Source organism: Rhincodon typus, chromosome 16, assembly GCF_021869965.1.
Source record: "Rhincodon typus isolate 14 chromosome 16, sRhiTyp1.1, whole genome shotgun sequence".
Taxonomy (NCBI): domain Eukaryota; kingdom Metazoa; phylum Chordata; class Chondrichthyes; order Orectolobiformes; family Rhincodontidae; genus Rhincodon; species Rhincodon typus.
The window spans coordinates 56,554,756-56,571,895 of record NC_063347.1 but is presented as its reverse complement, the minus strand read 5'-3'; the positions used below and the strand labels follow the sequence as shown (position 1 = coordinate 56,571,895).

Genomic DNA, 17,140 nt, shown 5'->3' with positions numbered 1-17,140 from the left:
GATTATGGAATGGCAGAAGTGTCAGTGTTACAGGGCCAAATGTAATGGTCATGTGGCAGGAAAAGCAAAAGATGAGCAAATGTGCTGCAATCAAAAAGCAAAAACAGGAGAAAATCTGCAAAATACAAAATACATTCAACAAAATGGCCACGGGATGGGGGAGATAGAGAGACAGAGCCAGAATTTATGGTCTGAAATGGTTGGACTTAATGTTGTGTCCAGAGGCTTTAAAGTGTCTAATCAAAATATGAGGTGCTGTTCTCTTTCTTTTATACTCTTTACGACATAACTGAATGGCTAAGGGGAGACATTAGCTAATCCAAATTACACTGTAATATGGTTTGAAGGAGACAAATATTATTGCCTAGTCCAGCTCAAGCAATTACTAACAATTCATTCATTCATTTATAACACTTGTCTGTTACAGAACATGCAACGTCATCATATGGTTTATTATCAGAACAAAATATCATTTCTTTTACAAAATCAGCACTGCATCAGGATATGGGCTTTGTGCTAATATATGATTAGAATGATCTGCCTATGTCACAATTACAAACAATAGCACATCAATTCCATTACATTAAAAAGATTTTCTTCCAAGGTACTTGTTATAATTTATTAGCAGCTGAGAAATTGCTATCTCATTTTATTATAATTTAGAAATGTAGTTAATTTCAAGATTGGTTCAGGTTTGGACCTGGATCAACTTTCAGCTTTCCTAATCTGTCCAAAATTACATTACTCTTTATTTTATCAATGTAATTCCATCTGAACTCACTATTTGAAACATAAGAGTCATTAATGGGGCTACAGACAGATGCAATATCATCATTTCGTGGCTCTACCATAACCTAGGATTAGTGTGAATCTGACCTGTAGCATCCTTTAGTGACCCTATACAGTTCTTAAAGGTCTTTTGATTTCTGACAGTTAAAAATAAATGCCATGACAGCCATAATTGCACACCGTCTCTTTTGCAGAGATCTCTTGGCTAATGTTGTGGCTCTTTCTGCCTTGTTTAATTGCATGTTTTACTTTCTGCTGTTTCCATTTGAGTTAAAGCCCTTAAAAATGCAGAAAGCTTACTGTTTCAATCAAATTTACTTCCATATAGTCATCAAAACATGCTGGTTTCAGAACTGTTTTAAATAGAACCCATAGGTGGATTCTGACATGGGCTATGGCAAGGTTTGTGGAAGAATTAGAAGAGATGTCCAGCGAGGCCTATCTCAACATGGGGAGAATCTTAGGTATGCTTTTATGTTTTTGACATGTAAATTTCTTGCTAGGAAGTGGCAACTTGGTGGGGGGGGTGGGCAGCTATTGCATATTAAATAGCTTGTCAACTGCACAACTTACAACATTAACATTCAACTTCCTATCTTTCCAAATGCGTTGAACAAGCTAGACGTTGTGAAAGTTCAACAGGCAAATCAGATCAGCTATGTGGCAACTTTAGCTCACCATGTGATCTGAAGGACTTCTATATTGCTTTGGATCAAATGGCATCGCAGGGTACGATCCATGGGCACCAGCTGCATAAACCCTTATCCATAGTCATTGCCATTTGGCAATTGCCAACACTTCATGACATCATAGCACCTCTCTAGTCTAATTGCAGGGCACTCTGGAACCATAGAGCTGCGTTTCAGGGCACACCAGCAACTGTATTGAAAGGTTGTAGCAGGGACCATTTGTGCGCTTGGACATGCACCCAGCTCAAAGACCAGGTTGCATCTCAGGGCAGATTGCTTGCTCTCTTAGCATTTACTTACAGTGCCTACTTGCATGCTCCCTCCATCTATGTATTGCCGTTTTAATTACACCAGTCACTCAACCAGGTAGCATGCCTTGGCTGGTCAACAGTCCTCAGTCAAACTGATATACATCCTGTTGTATGGCAGTGTGATAGATCAATCCCATACATGCACAATGTGCGAGCAAACATGGCATACATACCACATATGCAACAAGAAAGCAGTCACGTCACATACTCATAAGGAAGTAGCCCTCACCAAAATCCATGGATGCAACTGTTAGTCAGGGGGTCTCAACACAGTAAGTTAAGAGCAGCCTTCTATTATCAGTCCAGGGAATTGGCCCTAATCAGGGTGATCTCCATCAGGGGATCCATATCCCTGCAATCTGGAGAGTAACGTACAGTCAGTCCTGAGCTCCATGGCAGCCAGTCCAGGGGTTAAAGCTAATATGATTTGGGTGGAACAAGGGGCACCACCCTGAGAAGGAGACTCAGGAATGCATTTATGGGGATTGGGGCTGCAGTCTGGGGGGAAGCAATATCTGCAAGGTGGGGATATGGAAAAGCATGAATGGGAAGTAGGGGGCAAGGTCATGCAAGATGGGGAAATTCATCCAGAATGAGAAGAACACTGGATTCAAGGGGGTCAGGCAGTATGTAGTAACACCTGGTATGTCATCTCATATGGGGCTGGAAGAGGGTGGGAAAGATGGACAGATGCAAAGCTGATAGGGTTTATGGGAAGGGCTACCAGGAAGGAGATTTGGATGCTTGAGGTCTCACTGACATGCAGACACAGAAACTGGAAGCCAATGGCTGAAGAGCACTCACCGTCAACTTCCATTGTGCTGGAAATCAAAAGTTCACAATAGCAAAAGGTAATGGCTGTGATTACCCTTGGAGTGGATAGGGTAAGTGACTTGATTTGTGAGGGAGGGGTCTGCATGACCCACCAATGTGAGAGCCTTTAAAGAGAAACAACATCACCACACAGACTCATGCACTGTACAGAATAGAGACTTGCGGGGTCCCTAATTCCTCACCATTCTAATGCATTGATCCTCACTGCCCCAGACCAACTAATTTACACCAATACTTTTGGACATAGTGGCCAGAGACAAAATAGGGATATTGTAGGATAAGAGGCAACAGTGTCAAGGTGTCGATAAGTTTTCTTCTTCTACTCCATCCCACGACTTCTTAGTGTATTTCTTAGTTCTGCAGCTGGAGTGGAGAGAACGAATTTGGCTCTGAAGCCCATTGGCCCTGGAGGTTTGGTTGGGTGCCTAACATTGGGTATCTCTCCACCCGTACCTGCTCTTTCTGCCCTGTTATGGACTGTTTTCCCCTATAATTAGAGTAAGGAAGAAATTGAGTCACATGAAATTTGGTGGCACAGCTGTTAGTGCTGGTGCAGGTGGGTGAAAGGTGGTGAGGTGTTCCGAGGGATGAGGAGACAGCGCAGAATCCATGCAGGGTTAGGCTTTTGTAGATGGGGTATGTCGTGATGGTGGTGAGAGTGGCTGACAGAAGATTTTTCAGGCAATAGCAGCATGAGCTTTGGTGGGAAGTGTGTGAGGTGGCAGAGATAGGAGTGTAGCACTTACCTTGGCGCAGTGGAGAAGATCATTGACCTTATAGAATCATACAATCTCTACAGTGCTGAAAGAGGCTATTTGGCCCATTGACTCCACACTGACCCTCCAAACAGCATCCCATCCAGAAACCCAACATCCCACCCTATCCCTGTAACCCCACATTTACCACTACTAACCACGTTGCCTGCACATCCCTGGATACTAGAGGCAATTTAGCATGGTTAATCCACCTAATCTGCACAGCTTTAGACAGAGGGTCTCGGAGAAAACCCACGCAGACATGGGGATGATGTGGTAACTCCACATATACAGTCACCCAATGCTGGAATCGAACCTGCATGCTTGGCACTGAGCCACCATGCTGCCCCGACCTTGTTACAGCACGTTTTGCAATGTGCACTTGCCATTCCTTTGGACCATCAAGATAACACTGACCTCAGATCAAGGCACCATGGACTGGTGTTGTGGTCTCCACTGTCGGTATTCAGAATGAAGCTAGCCCTCCTTTGCGTCATCCCTTGATCAGGATCTCCAGGTGCCTGATGGTATATCATGGTGCCATCATCCTCAATGGCCTTGACTGAGCAGGACAGCTTCAGAATGCTAGAGCACATCACTGTGCACAGTAGCTTTTTAAAAATGGCATGGACACAAGGGCTGCCAGTTTTTCAGTGCATCGTTGTTAATTTGTGAGTTATTCCTGAAAATGGTTCATAATATGATGGGGCTAGATTTAGATGTGATAGATGCCATGGGAGGGGTAGGTAGTTAATAAGGTGTTGTTCGGTAAGATACGGTAAGAAATCTCACTAAAAAACCCAACATACTTGAAAAAACAAAAGATTCAGCTCCACTTATTGTCAGATTTATTTGCCTATTTTGCAGGATCATTCAGTCAACTTTTACCAGATCCTCAGCCATTTTTTAAAAATTTAGCCCTCTTAAAATCTCTGACTTGTGTTAAATTGACTACAATCTTGAATTAGCCATTACATTTAAAACAAATTATATTGTGATTTTTGGGGTGGCATGGTGACTCAGTGGTTAGCACCAGAGGCCTGGGTTCAATTCCACCCTCAGGTGACTGTCTGTTTGGAGTTTTGCACATTCTCCTCGTGTCTGCGTGGGTTTCCTCCCACAGTCCAAAGATGTGCAGGCTAGGTGGATTGGCCATGTTAAATTGCCTATAGTGTTTAGGGACGTGGGTGGGATGCTCTGAGGGTCGGTGTGGACTTGTTGGGCTGAAGGGCCTGTTTCCACACTGTAGGGATTCTATGAAATAGTGCTGGCCAGTATTCCCTCACATGGAAGTTTGATGCAACACTGTTACAGTCTGTTCTATCTTTGCTGAAATAGTTATATTTCGCCATATTGGATTCAATACCACCCATAAATCCAGTCATGTTTCACTAATACAAGTAAACAAGAATGAGGAGCTGGAGTAGGTCTTCTAACCCCTTCAGCCTGCTCCAGCATTTGATTAGATAATAGAGATAGTAAGAACTGCCGATGCTGGAGTCAGAGATTTTCTGATTTTCTGAAGAAGGGTCCCGATCCGAAACATCAGCTTTCCTGCTCCTCTGATACTGCCTGGCCTGCTGTGTTTCTCCAGCTCCACACTGTGTTATCCTTGATTAGATAATGGTTATTTTGAATGTGACCTCAATTTGACTTTTATGTCCATCCTGAATAACCCTTGATTTCCTTGTTGATCAAAAATCTATCTAACTGAGCCTACTCAATGAGTCAATCACCACTGTTTTCTGAGGAAGGAAATTCCACAGACTAACAGCTGTCTGAGGGAAATTTTTCTTCTTATATCAGTCTCAAATGGGAAACCCCTAATTTTTAAACGATGTTCCCTAGTCTCGACTCCCCAAGGTGAAGCATCCTCTCAACATTGGACTTGTGAAGTCCCCTCAGCATCTTATATGTTTCAATAGGGTTAAGACCCATTCTTCTTTTTTTAATTTTTTTTTTATAATCAGAAGTGTCTTCATGCACAACTGAATTTTTTTCCCCATTACCACATCACTCATGTCAATTTCCATCTATTATCCACCAGCACTAAATCACTCCTGTTTGCCATTAAATGAATTGATGTTCAAAATTCGACAAAGGCAATGCATTAACACCAAAACGGAGGGAGGCAGAGAGGGGGCTAAATAAAATGGAGTCAGAAGGGGAATAAGGCACTCCAACCCTGCAGTGACCACCTTTGTCTAAAGGCATTGAGGGTATTGGTGGACACTGCATGCTCCCTTTCTAAGGGCAACTGGGCACAAACGCAGCCGTGGAATAAGGGCAGGCGATTGGCAAAAAGACCTTGGACATTCACCCTATCCATGCCCCTCATGATTTTACAAACCTCAACAGGATCACCCCTCACCTCTGAAGCTCCGGGGAAAAAAGCCCCAGCCTGTTCAACCTCTCCCAGTGACTCAAACCCTCCAGTTCCAGCAACATCCTTTTCAAAAACATCTTAGCACTGCATGATTGCAGTATAATTTTCTAAATGTCCCACTTCCTCAATAACAGATTGTAGCATTTTCCCTAGAATGCACATTACGCTAAGTGACCTGTTGTTTTCTGCTTTCTGTCTCTCCTTTTTTGGAACAGAGATAACGATGAATGATTTTCAGAAGATCTTTAAGATCTGGATTTTCTAATGCTACATAAGATTCCAACAATTTATTTCTAAGACTTCTTGCATTAGCAGTTAAGCAATTCCTTGTACCATCCAATATTTTCTTATGGACTATGCGTCAATCCTATTTTATTATTATAGTTTTTTCAGTTGAAGCAACCTGTAATATGTGTTCCACTGTGCATATATGTTATTTGACAAGATTCTTGACCTGATTCCATGTCCTGATTGTGATAGTTAATTTTCATCTCCTTATGTCTCCCAGCTCATCGCCCAGAATTTATTTTTATCTGTACTCAGGCCAAATATGTGAATCCCCTGTATTAGAAAACCCTCCCACTAGTCACCATTATCATCTCTGCGTCTCTGCTATTTAAGTACTTGTGTCAATCTTTTTCCATGATATTGTCACAATGCAGTCCAGCAAAGACCTCCAGATTTCAAATTTTATTTCTAAAACACCATGCCTTCAAATCCGAAATTTTGAAGCATCAATGCATTTTCCAGCACCTATGAATTCTGTGGACTGCAATCAGCTGGTCCTTGAGCTTACCTTTTGTTTCAAAAGACTCAACTAGTACTTAATGCATGTTGCACATCCAGGATATCCCAGACCATGCATACCAAATACAAAGAGTCAAATTATATATTTCAACAGCACTTCGTAAGATTTTCTCCAGGGCTAATTTTTGGTTTTCATGGATTGTTTTTGCTCTCACTAACTCCTTTATTAGTCGAAGCAGCACACAGTAACATTTCCTTTAGCATTTGTACATTTTTAGGGCACGTTCGTTATGAAGACCACCACCAGGTGGAGTAATGAAAACACACATGCAGGAACACAGTATCATGGCCAGTTGATATCATTAGCCCAGACTGAGCATGCACAGGCATTCGGATGAGGAGATAATAGTGAGGAGGAGCAACAGGTGGAGGGAGCAGGCAAACAGTCTACCCAGTCTCCGGGGTCATCTTTCTGGAAGTGTCCTTCCTCAGGGAGCACAGTGGCCAGAGATAGGCAGTGAGGTGATAGCAGTCGAGGAGATCTATTCTTCAGACATTGCCAAGGCGGGGTAGCTCAGAACTGTCTTCCCCTTGTCCCAGTCCCCATCTTCACATGCCTGATGACATCAATGGTATTTATGCAAGTAGCCAGGTGCTTCCTATAGCCTTCCTATAGGCAGATCTGAGGAAGGGTCATCGGACCTGAAAGGTTAACTCTGATTTTTTCTTCACAGATGCTGTCAGACCTGCTGAGCTTTTCCAGCAACTTCTGTTTTTGTTCCTGATTTACAGCATCCGCAGTTCTTTTGGTTTTTGCTTCCTATAGCCTGTTGTGGCCAGTGATGCCATGGGCCATGCCTGCACATAACCTGGGCTTTTCTAATAATTACTCCTCATTTCATATTGTTTTCTGCTTTAGCTAGATAAGAATACCCAAGATTGTGTGCATACACATAAAGTTAAACATTTTAATTTAGAATAGGGTCTCAAGTCTAGCAGCTTTGGGACCTAGGCATCTTCACCAGTGTGTCAATTCAAATCAGAACGCCTTAATCCAGTGCATTAGGAATCCAGGAAAATCAACTGAAATGGCTGTAAAGTGAAACTGCATCAAGAACACCAATGCTGGACACAAGACTCTGCTAAGTGAGACAGAAAGTTTATTTCAGGGGACAAAGTTTGGTTTGGGAACCATGGAAATGGCTCTGCATGGGTAAGAGACATGGTTGATGCGAGGTCAGGTCCAGTGACGTATAATATTCAGGTATGTGCGACGGTCCTGAACAAGCACGTGGACTGTATGAAAGCTGCAAACGTGCAAACAGTGCGGGAACAAAATGTGCCCAGCTCTTTGACTCCCTTTCTGACAGCTCCAGAACCCATGGGTTCTCCCTGTCCATCAAGCATTGAAGTTACCTCGGAATCTAAGATGGACAAAGCAGATGTCGCTGCCTCGACACCTTTGCTGCCTTGACACCTTTGCCGCCTGAGGTGGAGAATTAATTTCTTCTGAGACACTTCACAAGCAAGACATGAGCCACTGTGTCTTACACACCACCAGTATCAGAGGCAGAGATGGAAGATCCTTACCCAGTGCTAAAACCCCCAGGTGGAGCTTTAAGAAAAGAACTGGCCTATGTCCCAGACTCAGAGAGGACAGGGATGCAATGATTGTAACAGTGTCAATCAGATGGATCTCATAGAATATGAGCTGTTAATCTGGTCCAATCAGGGATCCCTGCCTGACAGATATAAACAGGAGTGTCAGAGCTTCTGTTCACTCTGAGAGTGGGCTCTGAGGAAACTGGATCAGTGACAAGGACTCTCCAGTGTAAATCAAGGGTGACTTGGTGATGGGATACTGGCTTCTGTGGAGTCGTTTCACTGGTGATGAGAATAAAGAACATTCCTGAAGAAACTCACTCACAACAGTTGCCTTTGAGTTGGGGTAAGCATTTCTGGCATCTTTTGGGAAGCTTGACTCTTTCATCCTGCCATCGAAGACTTGGCCCAGTATGTGGAAACAATGCTTTTTTTTCTGGGCAAATGACACTGGGGCAGATAAAAAGCAATGAGTAATTCACCTGACAGCTTATGGACCCACAGCTTTTTCAGTTATTAGGAGCCTAACTTCCCCTGAGGCACCAAATCCTTAAACCTTTCATAAATTGACCAATTTAGTTCAGGAATATTACAATGCCAAGCCTCCTGTAATTTTGAGATGCTATAGTTTTTATTCAGCAATTTGAGAATCAGTAAAGTCTTTGATTCTGGTTCAGCTCCCTTGGAACCAGCTCTAAGTGTCAGACATCTGATGCTCCTCTTTTTATCAGTCAGCCAGGGCCCCTTGATTGGACCGGATTAACAGACCCAATCAGGGAACTCATATTCTACATGGTCCACCTGGCTGACCTTGTTACAATCGCATTGATGTTTCAATTTATACTCCTTTCCTAACCTGTGGACTTGTCCAGTTTGCAGTCTATTTTGACAAGAGATGCCCAGAAACCATTTCCCATAGTTTCTTAAAATGAGCAAGACGATGCCAAATTAAAGTACATGCATAGTTTGCCATATCAGCGTGAGAACCCAATTTATCATCTGATGTGAATTATTGAACTCTGGTCATATCATGCAAAAGAATGCAAGCAGCATCACTCCACAAACGGCTTTGCCTGTCTTTGGATACAAAATCCCCCCTCGATGTCGAGTTGTTGCGCTTTTAATCTGACGGATCAGTAACGTTTTGAAGCCAAATTATGAGGAACATTGTTTCTGATGCTCAAACTCTCCCGGGTCAGGTATAATTACAGAGTAAAGATTCTGTTTCAAAATTCCCTCGATCACTGTTGCTTGGATACCATGTAGTTAAATATACAACAAATATATTTTGAATAGTCCCCGAACAGAGGTAGGACATGGGCTTTTCCAATCCGCTTCCAATGGCGTTTTCCAAAACGGTGGCTGGCGGGGGTGGCAGTAGTTGGTTACGGAACATAAAGTGATAACTTGGGACAAACCTCCTTCAGTTCTCAAAGCGTGAAAGGTTGATTAAATTTCGTATCAGGTGTAATCTGCAGAAAGGCTATATATGAACGGTTCCCACCGTTTGTTTTGAAAATGATTGTGTTGTTGACCCCTGGCCTAAATTTGGTGCTTGCTCCCTAGTAACCGCGCGCGGCGTTCGGTTGCTAGGAGACGGGGCTGCGGCCTGCTGGAAGCCGAGGAGCGGGCGACCGTGATTAATCCAGCCGCCAGGTGGGAAACCACGATTAAAATTCGTTGTATCCCTCTCTCTCTCTGGCGCTGAACCGTTCCGGTCTGTTCTACTGACCTTCCGTAAACCCTGCTGCCAGAACAGGGGCCTGCCTTTTACAATCGGGGTAAGTCAGACCTCACCCCCAGCAGTAGCACGATCCCCTCCACTAAAACGCAGCGAAACCCCTTCATTTTTTAAAAAAAAATCCACCCAGTCCCGGTTTATTGTTCGTTTTACTTTCATGCTTCCCAGTGTTGAAAACCACAAATTCTGATTGCTCTTTCTTTTTCAAAAAAAAAAGAAATCTTGAAAGGAAATATAATGTTTGGACGTGAACTCGTTTATAACGATCGTTTAGTTACCGGGGATTGCTGCTGCTCATCTTTCCGCTAGCGTTACGCCGGCAGTTTGGAGCACTCCCGCCACTCCTTGTCAACGCCGACACAAAGTTGGTTTAACGTAAATTGACAAAGCCTTCTGTTAGGAACCCAAATAGATGGGTTCAGTGTTGCCCGTGTGATGCTGAGTTAGAGAACGTCTTGATTCATCCAGCACTTGATGGCAAAACAGCCAGCACAACAACAACTGCTGGTGCTGGAGTAAAGGTAAACTTGAATGTCATCGGCATGAATTAGGAAGTGGACCAGTGGATAAAATATGATGCCACTACAGAATTGAGTGGATTGGAGGGGATCATGTAGGAGTGAGGAGAAAGGCCATTGGAGGTGGAGGTGAAGATGGAGCCAGTAGGAGAGCAATTGGAGGAAATGTTATGAATGGTTAACCGGAAAGAATGAGTACAAGACTAGGGCAATAATCATAAATGATAGTGCTGGTGAAATTGACCAGAGAAGTCCGAGTGCTTTGAAAGTACTGGAAGGGTGCTCATACCAATCTATTCTTTTTTCTCCTCTATTTTCATCTCTTCCCTTGGTATAAGAGGACACATCCCAGGCACAAGCCAAGCTCACCTCTAACCATATTCCATAAGCTTGTACAGTGACTAGACTATAAGAATTAGGCCATTCTGCCCATTGAATCTTCATTTGATCATGACTGATATGCTTCCTAATGGCCTTCTCCCTGTAATCCTTGATACCCTCACTGATCAATAGCCTGTTTATCTTTGTCTTAAATGCACTCAATAACTTGTCCTCCATAGCTTCCCTGCTTTCTCAACACTACCTGCCCCTCCATCTATTTTTGTCATCTATGAACCTAGCAACAGTACTCACAGTTCTGTTGTCCAGATCATTAATATATAATGTGAATAGTTGTGGTGCCAACATGAAGCCCTGCAGAACTCCATCTAGCTATCTTGAAAAAGACCTCTTTATCCCTATTCTCTACCTTCTGTTAGTCAACCAATCTTCTATCCATGCCAGTACCTTTCCCCTAACATCATGTTCTCTTATCTTATTGAGGAGCCTCCTGTGTGGCACTTTGTCAAAGGCTTTCTGGAAATCCAAAAAGATCACATCCACTGGGCCTCCAATGTCTAACTTGCTCATTACCACCTCAAACAATTCTGACAGATTTGTCAGGCATGACTTCCCTTGATAAAGCCATGCTTTTTACCATACACTTTCAAGTACTTAACAATCTAATCCTTAATGATGGATTCTAAAATCTCATCAACAATGGAGTTCAGGCTAACTGGCCCATAGTTTCCTGTTTTCTGCCTCTCTCCCTTCTTAAATGGGACTGTTTAAATTAGCCATTTTCCAGTCCTCTGGGAATATCCCTGACTCCAGTGATTCCTGAAAGATCACCTATACAAACTCTTCAGTTATCTTCTTCAGAACTCTGGGGTGTAGTACATCTGGTCTGAGAAACATAACCTCAGACTTTTCAGCTTCCCCAGCACCTTCTCCCTTAGTGATGGCCAGTATACTCATCTCTTTCCCCTGACTCTCTTGAAGTTCTGTATGCTGCTGATGTTTTCCACTGTGAAAACTGATGCAAATACCTATGGAGTGCCTCTGCCATTAATTTGTACCCCATTACTACTTCTCCAGCCTCATTTTCCAGTGGTTCAATGTCCACTCTTGCCTCTCTCTTACCTTTTATATACTTAAAAAAACTCTTGCAAACTTCTTTTATATTACTATCTAGCTTACCCCCAGAAAAGTCTGCCATTGCTCGGCTCCACCTCCACTCTTACTCAAATGTAATACTTTTATATCTGATTCCACCTTCTGGATGAATTCTATCACATCATGGTCCCTGCCCCAAGGTGTTCCTTCACCTTGAGCTCCCCAATCAAATCTGTCACATTATATGTCACCGAATCCAGAATTGCCTGCTTCCTAGTGGGCTCTACCACAAGCTGTTCCAAAAAAACTATCTCAGTCATTCCACAAATTCCTTTTCTTGAGATCCGCTATCAACCTGATTTTCCCAGTACATCTGCTAATTGAAGTTCCCCCATGATTATTGTAATAGTGCCTTTCTTACATGCCTTTTCTATCTCCTGATTTATTTTCTTCCCCACATCTTGACTACTGCTAAGAGGCCTGCATACAACTCCCATCTGGTTCTTTTTTGCTTTGGAAGTTCCTCAACTATACCCACACAGATTCTATGCCTTCCAACTCTATATCACTACTTGCTATTGGTTTAATTTAATTTCTTACTAACAAGGCAACCCCGTCCCCTCTACTCATCTGCCTGTCCTTTCGATAGGCTGCATATCCTTGGACTTTTATTCCTAGTCCTGATCCCCTTTGTAGCCACGTCTCTCTGATACCCATATCATCATAGTTGCCAATTTCAATCTGCGCTATGAGCCATTTACCTTGTTTTATATACTGTATGTATTTAAGAACAACACCATCAGTCCCACATTGATGGCTACCCCCTCCTTCTTATAATTGTCCCCTCACTCGCTGTGCCTGATGGATGAGTCACTCAACATTTCCGGCTGAAGATTGCCACGAATGTTTCTGCCTTATCTTTTGTACTGATGTGCTGGGCTCTTCCACTTAGCCCTTTGACTGCTCCACCATTCAACAAGATCATAGCTGATCTGATTTTAACGTCAACTCTACATTCTTGCATATCTCTGAAAATGTTTCATCTCCTTGGTAATCAATAATGTATCCAGCCATTGCCTTAAAAATGCTTAAAGACTTTGCATGCACTGCGTTTTGAGGAAGGGAATTCCAAAGACTCTCAACCCTCTGTCAGAAAAAAATGTTTCCTCATCTCTTAAATGGGCAACTCCTTATTTTAAAACCACAACCTTCGTTTTAGGTTCTCCTTGAAGTGGAAACATCATTTCAACTTTCACCCGGCCATGACCCCTCAAGGACGGGCAACAAATGTTGGCCCAGCTATCACTAGAGAGAAAGTACTAGGGAAACTAATAGGGCTAATGACTCATGTTCCCTGTGCCCAATGGGTTGCATCCTAGGATTTCAAAAGAATTAGCTATAGAGATAATGGATGTATTGATAGTAATCTTTGAAGAACCTTCAAATTTGGGAAAAGTCCCAGAGGAGCAGAAAACTTGCAATGTAATACTCTAATAGGGTGAGGGGCAAAAAGCAGGTAACTAGAGACTAGTTAACATCTGTCATTGGGAAAATGTTAGAGTCTATTGTAGAGAATGTAATAACAGAGCATTTAGAAACACAAAATAAAATCAAGAAGCGGCAAGATGGTTTCATGAAGGGGAAACCATGCCTGACAAATTTATGAAGTGAGGAGGTAACAAGCAGGTTAGATAAAGAAGAACCAGTAGATGTTATACTTTTGGATTTCCAAAACATGTTGAATAAGGTACTGCACCCTTAAGCTAAGATCTCATAGTATAGGTGTAGTATATTAGCATGGACAGAGGATTGGCTAATAATAGAAGAATAAATGTGGAATGAACTTCCAGAGGAAGTGTTGGATGCAGGTACAGTTACAATGTTTAAAAGAGATTTAGATAAGTACATGAATAGGAAAGGTTTGGAGGGATATGGGCCAACGCAGGCAGGCGGGACTGTTTTAGTTTGGGATTATGGTCAGCATGGATTGGTTGGACTGAAGGGTCTGTTTCTGTGCTGTATAACTCTAAGATGGAGAATTGGGATAAAGGGGCCATCTTCAGTATGGTGATAGCACGTGTGGGGCTGGCGGAGCACAGCAGGCTAGGCAGCATCAGAGGAGCAGGCAAGTTGATGTTTCGCGTCAGGACCCTTCATCAGAAATGGGGAGGGGAAATAAATAGAGAGGAGGGGTGTGGCTGTGGAAAGGTAAGTGGAATGGTGATAGGTGAATGTAGTGTTTCTCGCAGTTGCTGCATGGTATTTTGTGTATCACATTTGTCCTGCTTATTGTGGGTATGGGGTCTTTCATCTTTGAGAGTAACTGGCAAAGTGTGGCTGTTGGTTTGTGTGCTATCCTTAATCCAAGAGGCCGTAGGAGTTTTGTATTCAGTTCTGATATGTTTCTAACATGGGTAGGATGGCCAGTGTTTTGGGGCGTACAGTGTCTTCTTGATATTGTTTGTTTGCCAGGCATCAGCGGATGAAGCTGTTAGGATAACCATTGTTTGCAAAGACTCTGTATAGATATTCCTCTTCTTTTTGTGCAGCTCTGGGGTGTTGCAGTGAATTATCGCTCATTTAAACAGTCTTGACACACCCAATACCCACAATGAGCAGGACAAATGTGATATGTAAAATACCATGCAGCAACTGCGAAAAACACTACATAGGAAACTCACCACCAGGATACATGAACACCAACTTGTAGCAAAACAGCACGACCAACTCTCCCTCGTTTCAATACACTCCGACATAGACGGACATCAATTTAACTAGGACAAGGTTACAGTACTAGGACAAACTAGACAAAGACAAGCATGAGAATTCCTGGAGGCCTGGTTTTCAACCACCGATGCAATTAACAAACATGTTGAAATAGACCCCATCTACATACCACGACAGTACAAATCCGGAGACCAGACTGCCTGCCATGACAGACTGGATCACATAAGTTCAGAGCGGGACGGAACAATAGCGCTTCAATGGAGGCTACACAGCACTGAAGGGAGATGAAACGTTTGCATGAAAACCAGTCCGCTTGGCCTGCCAATCAATTCCAGCTAGCATTCAAATTCAGCCAGTGGGAAGTCTATTAGAGTGTTGCCTTTATTTCAGTGGGAATTGAATATATAAAAATGTGGTGGTCATGCCAAAATTATTCAAGGCACAAGTCAGGCCATAGTTGGAATACTGTGAATAGTTTTAGAACATAGAACATAGAACAGTACAGCACAGTACAGACCCTTCGGCCCACAATGTTGTGCCGACCTATTATCCTACTCTAAGATCAAACTAACCTGCATACCCTTCATTTTACTATCATCCATATGCCTATCCAAGAGTTGCTTAAATGTCCCTAATGTAACTGATTCTACTACCACCGCTGGCAGTGCATTCCACACACCCACCACTCTCTGTGTAAAGAACCTACCTCTGACATCTCCCCTATACCTTCCTCCAATCACCTTAAAATTATGCCCCCTTGTGATAGCCATTTCCACCCTGGGAAAAAGTCTCTGGCTATCCACTGTATCTATGCCTGTCATCTTGTACACCTCTATCAAGTCACCTCTCATCCTTCTTTGCTCCAATGAGAAAAGCCCTAGCTCCCTCAACTTTTCCTCATAAGACCTGCCTTCCAGTCCAGTCAGCATCCTGGTAAATCTCTTGTGCACCCTCTCTAAAGCTTCCACATCCTTCCTATAATGAGGCAACTAGAACAGAACACAATATTCCAAGTGTGGTCTAACCAGGGTTTTATAGAGCTGCTCACGGCTCTTAAACTCAATTCCCTTGCCAATGAAAGCCAACACACCATACGCCTTCTTAACTGTATCAAGTTGGGTGCCAACTTTGAGGATTCTATGGACATGGACCCCAAGATCCCTCTGTTCCTCCACACTGCCAAGAATCCTGCCATTAACCCTGTATTCTGCATTAAAATTCAACCTTCCAAAATGAATCACTTCAAACTTTTCCAGGTTGAATTCCATCTGCCACTTCTTTGCCCAGCTCTACATCTTGTCATAGAATAGAATAGAATCCCTACGCTGTAGAAACAGGCCCTTTGGCCCAACAAGTCCACACCGACCCTCAAAGCATCCCAACCAGACTCATCCCCCTATAACCCACCTAATCTACATATTCCTATGGGCAATCTAGCATGGCCAATTCACCTAACCTGCACATCTTTGGACTGTGGGAGGAAACCGGAGCAAACCCACGCAGACACGGGGAGAATGTGCAAACTCCACACAGCCAGTCACCCAAGGCTGGAATTGAACCCAGGTCCCTAGCCACTGAGCCACCGTGCCACCCTAAACGCCACCCTGTCAACGTCCCATTGCAACTTAAAACAGCCCTCCACACTAACAACAATTCAACGAACCTTCATGTCATCAGCAAACTTACTAACTCATCCTTCCACTTCCTCACCTAAGTCATTTATAAAAATCACAAAGAGAAGAGGTCCCAGAACAGATCCCTGTGGAACACCACTGGTCACCGAGCTCTAGGCTGAATACTTTCCATCTACTACCACCCTCTGTCTTCTACTGGATAGCCAATTCTGTATCCAGACAGCCAAATTTCCCTGAATCCTATGTCTCCTTACTTTCTGAATGAGCCTACCATGGGGAACCTTATCAAACACTTTGCTAAAATCCATATACTCCACATCGACTGTTTTGTCACCTCCTCAAAGAATTCAATAAAGCTTGTGAGGCATGACCTGCCCCTCGCAAAGCCATGCTGACTATTTCTAATCAAACTATGCTTTTCCAAATAATCCTAAATAGTATCCCTCAGAATCCTCTCCAATAATTTGCCCATCACAGAAGTAAGACTGACTGGTCTGTAATTCCCAGGGTTATTCCTATTCCCTTTCTTGAACAAGGAAATAACATTTGCTATCCTCCAATCATCTGGTACTACTCCAATGGACAGTGAGGACGCAAAGATCATCGCCAAAGGCGCAACAATCTCTTCCCTCGCTTCCCGTAGTAACCTTGGATATATCCTGTCTGGCCCAGGGGACTTGTCTGTTCTCATGTTTTTCAAAATTTCTAGCACAACCTCCTTCCTAACGTCAATCTGTTCGAGCATATCAGCCTGTTTCACGCTGTCCTCACAAACGTCAAGGTCCCTTTCACTGGTGAAACTAAAGCAAAGTATTCATTAAGGACCTCCTGCAACTCCAGGCACAAGTTCCCTCCACTATCCCTGATCGGCCCTACCCTCACTCTGGCCATCCTACTGTTCCTCACATGAGTATAGAATGCTTTCGGGTTTTCCTTCATCCTACCCGCCAAGGCTTCATGCCCCCTTCTAGGT

The 17,140-nt window shown here is 43.2% G+C and overlaps 1 protein-coding gene across 1 annotated transcript in view; it reads left to right on the top strand.

The window, feature by feature from the left end:
* Positions 1 to 9,739: 9,739 nt before the first annotated feature.
* Positions 9,740 to 17,140, top strand: part of dnah1 (dynein, axonemal, heavy chain 1) — a 395,000-nt gene continuing 387,599 nt past the window's right edge. Inside the window, exon 1 of the mRNA XM_048606524.1 lies at positions 9,740 to 9,894. The gene's annotated coding sequence lies outside the window, so the exon portion shown is untranslated. The remainder of the gene's footprint in view (positions 9,895 to 17,140) is intronic.